The sequence below is a fragment of the Silene latifolia genome, chromosome 11 (assembly GCF_048544455.1).
Source record: "Silene latifolia isolate original U9 population chromosome 11, ASM4854445v1, whole genome shotgun sequence".
NCBI classification, from domain to species: domain Eukaryota; kingdom Viridiplantae; phylum Streptophyta; class Magnoliopsida; order Caryophyllales; family Caryophyllaceae; genus Silene; species Silene latifolia.
Window position 1 is genome coordinate 168,350,325 of NC_133536.1, and position 7,769 is coordinate 168,358,093.

Here is a 7,769-nt window from a genome sequence, read left to right on the forward strand (position 1 = left end):
TATGAGCAAGGTGAAGGCTCTTGCCCCTCCCACAACAATTTTTGAAGAATTTGGCACTCCTCCACATTGAGGACAATGTGAGATTTAAGTGTGGGGGAGTGAGTGAGTGTAACATATGTAAAATTGCTTCTTTTGTCAATGCAACTTTCAAAAAAAAAAAGAAAAAGAAAAAATGAAAATCCTGGCTTGGTGAAAACCCACAAGGGTGGGCACCTAGGGCAAGATTGGGAAGGTGGCCGAGGACGGAATGAAAACCCGAAAGGGCGTTCCGGACAAAATGAAAAAATGAGTTGCGAGCCACCATGATAGGTAAGGAAAAGCTAAGGTGAAAACCCGAAAGGGCACCTTAGGCAAAATGAGGGATTTTCAAAAAAGAAAAAAAAATGAAAAATTTGAAAAAGGCAACACCAAAAAGATAGAGGGATAAGAAGGGAGCAATAATGAGGATTTAGGAAGGAGGCTATATTTAGGATTTAATTTCTTTTTGAGTCAAAGACAATTGCTTCAAATTGGTGGTTTTTCATGTTGGCTACTAGGTTGTTGATCTTTATTGGTGTTTGGCCAACTTAGTAGCATGACTTGCAATTGCTTGGAGTGATAAGGGGGTGATATAAGGGGAGTGTGAATGGTTTGGAGGATTGTGTAGGTCACTTTGCTATTGCCTTGGGATAAGGCAAGAGTGACCATATTTGCTATGGTGATATAAGAAGGGTAGAGTTGCGTGATGAGTCGGAGTTGGTGGTGTGACGTGTCCTTGTTTGAGGGAGATATAAGGCGGGGGAGTGAGTGAAGAGTTTGTGTCAACTTTGAGTCTAGATTTTCTCTTTAATTGGTGGTTGTTCAAGAGGGAGATATAAGAAGGAAGAGGTAAGGAAAGAGTGATCATTCACTCCTACACTCACTTTTAGACTATAAAATTGCTTATTTCGGGTTTTGCTCGAGACTAGCAAAAGTCTAAGTGTGGGGGTGTTTGATAGTAGTGTTTTGTGTCGGTCTAAGAGGGTGATTTTATCACCCTCGTGTATTTTAAATATGGGTCTTTAAGTGTTCTTATCCTAGTATTTTATAATCGGTTATGATGTGGCAACCTGTCCATTCTACTTCGGTTTTACAATTGATTTTGATGAACGGAACCCGAGGGTCGAGGAGAACCCTTCAACGGTCAAGACAAGGCACAAGCGGCTCACATGTGGCCTAATATCCAGCTGGGAGAAGTGAGGAGTGAATATTAGAAGAATTGGGATCAAGGGAAGAGGTCAAGAAGCAAATGGGTGAGAATTCCAAACTGCGAGCCTTGGCGCAGGCTGCGCAAATGAGGTGCGCAGCTGCGCACGATTGCGCAGGCCAAGAGTACTTTTGGCGCTGCCTGTGCAACTCTGTTTTACGGGGCTTTCTAATCCTCATTTGGGCTTCTTAAGTGGAAATATTTTTAGGTTTTCGTGAAGCCCTATATATACCCAAGAGTTTGAAGACCTGAAAACATCTTAGAACATCATATCATCTCATCTAATCTCATCATTTAGGGTTTGAATCTTGTAACATTTTAGAAGACTTTTTCATACAAGTTGTAATCTTTCTTCATTTTGTGGGTTATAACAAGATTATAGAAAGCTAAATCCTTCTTTGCTTGGTGTAATTCATCCAAAGTTCCCAACTTTGGTATTGTAAGACTCTTTTAATCTCTCTTATTTATCTATTATTCTTTCCTTGTGCTTATTTTATTATGTTGAATGAGTTTATATTTGGGTTGGGCATCCATGCTTGATATTTGTTCAACTATTGCAAATTCTAGAGAAATGGTTTTAATCTATCTAGAATTGTTTGGAGCAAGCTTGTTGTATGTTGATTTGGTTTAAAGTATTCATGCAATAAGTAGGAAATTTCATGTCTTTTCTCATTTGTATGGTTTAATCTTGTGAGAATTAATCCTAGCTTCTTACCTAGGAACCCAGAGACGAAGAAGGGCGTATTAATCGACGAAATGCTTCGGGGAGTTGAAAATAAGCATAGATCCGGAGAAGTGTACCAATAGAGGTTATCATTAGACACTGCATACTTGTACAACTTGTCTTTTAGCATCATAACATTATTAGACATCATCCAAGCCACAAAGAAGTGTTTGGGAACTACCATAAAATTTCAGATAGACTTGTACCAATCCACCTTTGCTCTTTGATCGCTTATCTAAGCTTAGCAACTATTCATTGTATAATCACTTGTACCAATAGTCCAAGTGTTTTCATCAAACCCCTCATGAATTATGTCTCTGACCTGACATATCTTCCTCAAGTGTCACATATTAACAGAATATCTTTGATATCCTCCATATCTTCCACGTCCAAAGATATCTCGACATAAACAGCAACATATATTTTAGATAATTGCATATATTGTAATTATATGATGTATTCTTACACAAGACACCTATATTAGCCTAAATTAGATGCTAGGTTTTTGTATAAATAGATTAGCATTCACTGTAATTATTATCATTCTGAAATACACCAGATTTACCAATTATGGTATCACACAGTCCCAATCGATCCACAAAAACACCCTCCTACAACCTTTATCCGCGCGCCGCTGCCTTCAAACGCACCACCACCACCATCAAAACCTCTCAACCTCGCCTCAATATGTCACCAACTGAAAACTCTATTCCTAACCCACACGATGCAACTCACCCGCTCACATCTCTCAACCTGAATCATTGTGTGAAATTAACCTCTGTTAATTACACCTGTTGGAGATTCCAACTGACTAACATTCTTTTTGGTTTTAGTCTTTTGAGTTTTCTTGATGGTTCTCACCCTCAGCCGTCACCCACACTTGTCTCGAACGATAAATCCGAAAAACCCAATCCTGCTTATTATACATGGCTTAAGCAGGATGGCCTAATACTTGGTGCCATTATGGGCAACATATCACCAACCATTCAAGCATTAATAGTCCGCGCAACCACCTCGAAAAAGGCGTGGGACATCCTTGCTCAAACGTATGCAAACCCGTCTCGCATACATATTTTACAACTAAAGGATCGACTCGATTCAATAGTTAAAACCGCAGACCAAACTATCACCGAATATATGCACGCCATCAAGGCGTGTGTCGACCAATTAGCCCTTATGGGCAAAATATTAGACCCTGAAGATGTCATTGCTAAGGTTCTCAAGGGCCTTGACTATAACATCTTCAAACCTGTCATTGACGTGATTAGAGCACGAGACACACCGATTGCATTTGAAGCGCTTCACGAGAAGTTGCTTCAACATGAACTTCTTAATAAACAAAACCCCACAATTGATCCTTTTCAACCTACTGCCAACCTCAATTACCGGCACAACAACCACTACCGCCACAATGATCGCCACCAAAACAACAACAACAACAACAACAACATCGGCCAATCCCAGCCGCCCACCAACCCCACCCCCACGGCCCTTCAAAAGCCGCTGCCAATGGTGCAGGCAGGTCGGCCATGTAATTGCCGACTGTCCTCTTTTCCGCAAACGATTCCCCACCATCATATTTCCTGCACCCCCAACTCGCCAACACCAGGCCGCACCTCAGGCCCACACCGCCACAACCCATGCCGCGCCAGCGCCCAACCCCCACTACCTTCTTGACAACGGGGCCTCCAACCATGTTAACTTCGACCTAAACACACTCGTGCTCCACTCGCCGTACCTAGGTGCCGATGATCTAATCACCAGGGGATGGCTCTGCACTTCCTATTGATAACATAGGTTCGCTTACTTTACCTTCATCTTCGATTAAATTGTCAAATGTTTTACATGTTCCGCAAATATCTCGAAATATAATTTCAATTTCACAGTTATGCAAAGATAACAATGCTTACGTTCTATTCTCTGCTTCTAATTTTTTTGTTAAGGACTTGAAGACAGGAACAATACTGCTGTAGGGCCAGGCTAAAAACGGCATCTATGAGCTGAGCCCGAAGCCCAAAACCGTTTACTCAACACAACCCGGCTCATCTCCGAATTCATGGCATCACAAATTAGGACACCCTACTTATGATGTAATGAGATTAATTAATAAAGATTTACCATTTCCTTTACATAATTTTTCTCACTGTGATTCATGTTTGATAAGCAAAAGCACCAAATTACCTTTTGCGACATCGTCATTTAAAACCACGGCACCGCTTGACTTAATATTCTCAGACCTATGGACTAGCCCCGTATTATCTCGAGAAAAATATAAATACTACGTCATATTCGTTGACCACTTCAGTAAACATGTATGGTTATTCCCGCTTAAGCAAAAATCCGAAACAACACAAGTTTTTATTCGGTTCAAAGCACTCGTTGAAAAATATTTTAAAAAACCAATTCGTCGTTTCTTCTCCGACAATGGTGGATGATTTCAAAAACTAACACACCATCTTCTTGATAATGGTATTAGTCATTATACATCTCCTCCTCACACTCCGGAACATAATGGATATGCCGAGAGGGGACACCGTCATATTGTTGAAACCGGACTCGTCTTACTAGCACATGCTCGGCTCCCCACCACACTTTGGCAGTTCGCGTTTAGTACGGCAACTTACTTGATAAATCGTTTGCCTACCACCACTCTTCATAACTCCACTCCATTCTTTCAATTACACAATATAAAACCCGGCTACTCCAAATTACATAATTTTGGTTGTTTATGTTATCCTTGGTTACGACCCTATACCAAACACAAACTCGAATACCGCTCTACTCCATGTATCTTTGTTGGGTATTCTTCGACCCAAAGTGCTTACCATTGTCTTGAACCAAAAATAAACCGACTCTACACCTCAAGACATGTCAAATTCGTTGAGGAACAATACCCATATACCCGTCTTCTTTCTCAAAATCCGCCACCCTCCGACAACACAACTACCGATGATTGGTGTAACACCCTCATTTATTCAGGAGCCTTTAGCTAGACATTCCCAAATAAATAAGGCTGTTATCATCTCGGTTACATGCATAACACTTCACTAACTTCCCCTCACAATCCTTACATGGATGATTATTCCCACACACCCTACAATTATACATCCTAACCTCCGACCCACAGTTCCAACTAGTGCCCTGACGCGTTTCTCCTCCATTCCCGAACCTTCCTGGTGAGCTAATTTGAGATTTATTATCACCTCCCTTTTTGTTACCGCTCCCACTCCTTTCACCAGTACACTCAGTCTTTCTTTTCTCCCCCTTCTCCTTCTTCTCCTTCTTCATCATATCAGCGATCCTCTATGTATGTCCAGCTCGCTGAAGAACGTTATCCATGGTACTTGGTTGACCAGCTGCAAGCCTCTTCTTAATAGTGGTTGTTAATCCTTTTTCAAATCTGAGTGCCAATATCTCATCACTAAAATTTAAATCAGCCACATATTCTGACAATTCCATAAACCTGTTATAATACGTCTCTACTGTCATCTCCTCAGTCATCTTGAAAGAATCAAATTCAGCTCTCATCTTACTCCTAATATGTTCTGGTACAAATACAGCTCTCATATTCTCCTTGAAACCCCTCCAAGTGATAAAAGGTTCATCACTCTCCCTCCAAGATTCCCGTATACCCTCCTTACTATGATTCCACCACAAACCCGTTTTTCCCCTCAAATAGTAAGCAGCTTGATCTACCTGCAACTCCGCAGAACATCCTAGCAACTCAAAAAGGTTGTCAAACTCTCTATGCCAATCCCCAAGTAAAGATGGTTCCCCTAATCCGTCATATTTCGTCGGGTTGTGCCTTGCGATACTAGCACTCATCTTTGTTGGATCCTGAATTGACCCTTTAGCCTTCAGAGCCGCAGTCAAAGCCTCATTCATAGATATTAAACGGTCAATATCCTCTTGGGACATGGTAGAGGGTGTAGGTGTAGATCTCTTTGGAGGCATGGTTCTATAAAAGTAAAACAAGACAACATAAGTTTCTACCCGAGTAAAGATTGCTTAACATTTTAAATATTATATACTTACAAAGATAAGGTTTGGTCAATTATATCCTTTCTTACCCCTCCCTAGGTCCTCCTATCATCACTCCCACCTCCTAAATATCATAGGTTAAGAACTAATAAAACATTTATAGTAAACTTTTGGTAAAACTCGCGTTTTCAGATATCAAAGTCAAGCTGTAACTTTCAAAAATCACTATTAAATAACCGTTATATTCCACGTTGAGCTTTTATACTTTCCAGAAAATATAAGGAGTTTTCAAACCATGAGAAAAAGAATCAAACTGAAATCTCATTCAACCATTTATAAAAAAATTTACAATCCAGTTGGTCCAAACAAAAACCGATCAGCAATTTGTCAAAAACTAGAGTCAACTTGTAAAAATCACTATTAATTGTCAAAAATTTCCCTTGCAACGTGACTTATAAATTTGAAAACATATTTGAATCATTTAAACAGTGGAGTTGGAATTAAGTAAAAATCTTAAGTACAAATTAAATGAGAAATTTTACAAAATCGCTTGTCGAAAACATAACTGTACAGAAACATTCTGACCATTGTCTACTAAAATATTTATTACTCCCAAACCGTAAAACTTTTAAACATGAAACCAATGACATTGGAAAGGTAACTCACTGGGCTATCACTGATAAAAATTTTAACCTTATACGATAAACAGAGGTTAAACGGAAACTAATTCAAATAGGGGTAAAATCTGACAAATAAAGTCAAGCTTCTACATTAGTTTTTACTAAATCATAATCCTTATTAACACCCTCCTATACTTGTAGTAACACAACTTGGTCATCAAACTTTAATACATGACTAAGCATCTATTCTAAAGTATTCATATCATCATTTTCATCATTTCATAATATTATAAATCGCACGGTTTCGGGATTCACATAACCGCATATCGCTAGACATGATACTACTATAATCATCCAATCACATAATCAATACCAATTCGACAATTAATTTCATGCTCTTGATCAAAACAATTCAACATCAAACCTATATTTCATCCATCCTACTTTCCTTAAAATCAGGTTACGTCCCGTAACCTCGCTCATCAATGAAAACAATACACATCCAAGGCAACAATTACTCCTAAGAAAATAAACAAAATTCATTTTAAATTACCCCGCTCTTCATTATCTCTCAAGGTTACCGGTTCAAAACTGGAAGGGTCGGGGTTCGGAGTGAGGGTACCTTCTCATCCTAAGTCAAAAATGGCTCCTAACAGTTTCTACCCGGGTTCATTTTATTAGACACATCCTACATTCATTATTAAATTCATTGGTTAGGCCTGAGGATCGTTTTGCTCTGATACCACTTTGTAACACCCTCATTTATTCAGGAGCCTTTAGCTAGACATTCCCAAATAAATAAGGTTGTTACCATCTCGGTTTCCCGAGGTAGTGAGTACAAATTAAGACAGAACCAAAGTACTTTATTAAAACTTAATAATCAACACTCTTATTACAACTTATTTAAATAATTTAACTAATTAAATTACAAACTCGCAGCGGAAATAAATACAACTGAGTAATAAAATAACTAGGTGATCTAGACTTCTAGGTAGTCTTGTCAAATCCTTACGCAATCCCATAAGCTCCCAAGTCAGCTAACTCAAGTACCTGTCAATCAATCTGCTCCCCATAAAACGGTTCATCACAGGTGTTCACGAATACATGGTCAACCACGAGGTTGAGTGGGGACTAACTAAACAACGCCATAACAAATACTGATGGAACATAAATAGAATATAAATAAAGACAGCAATGTTAGTACAATAATAATAAATCC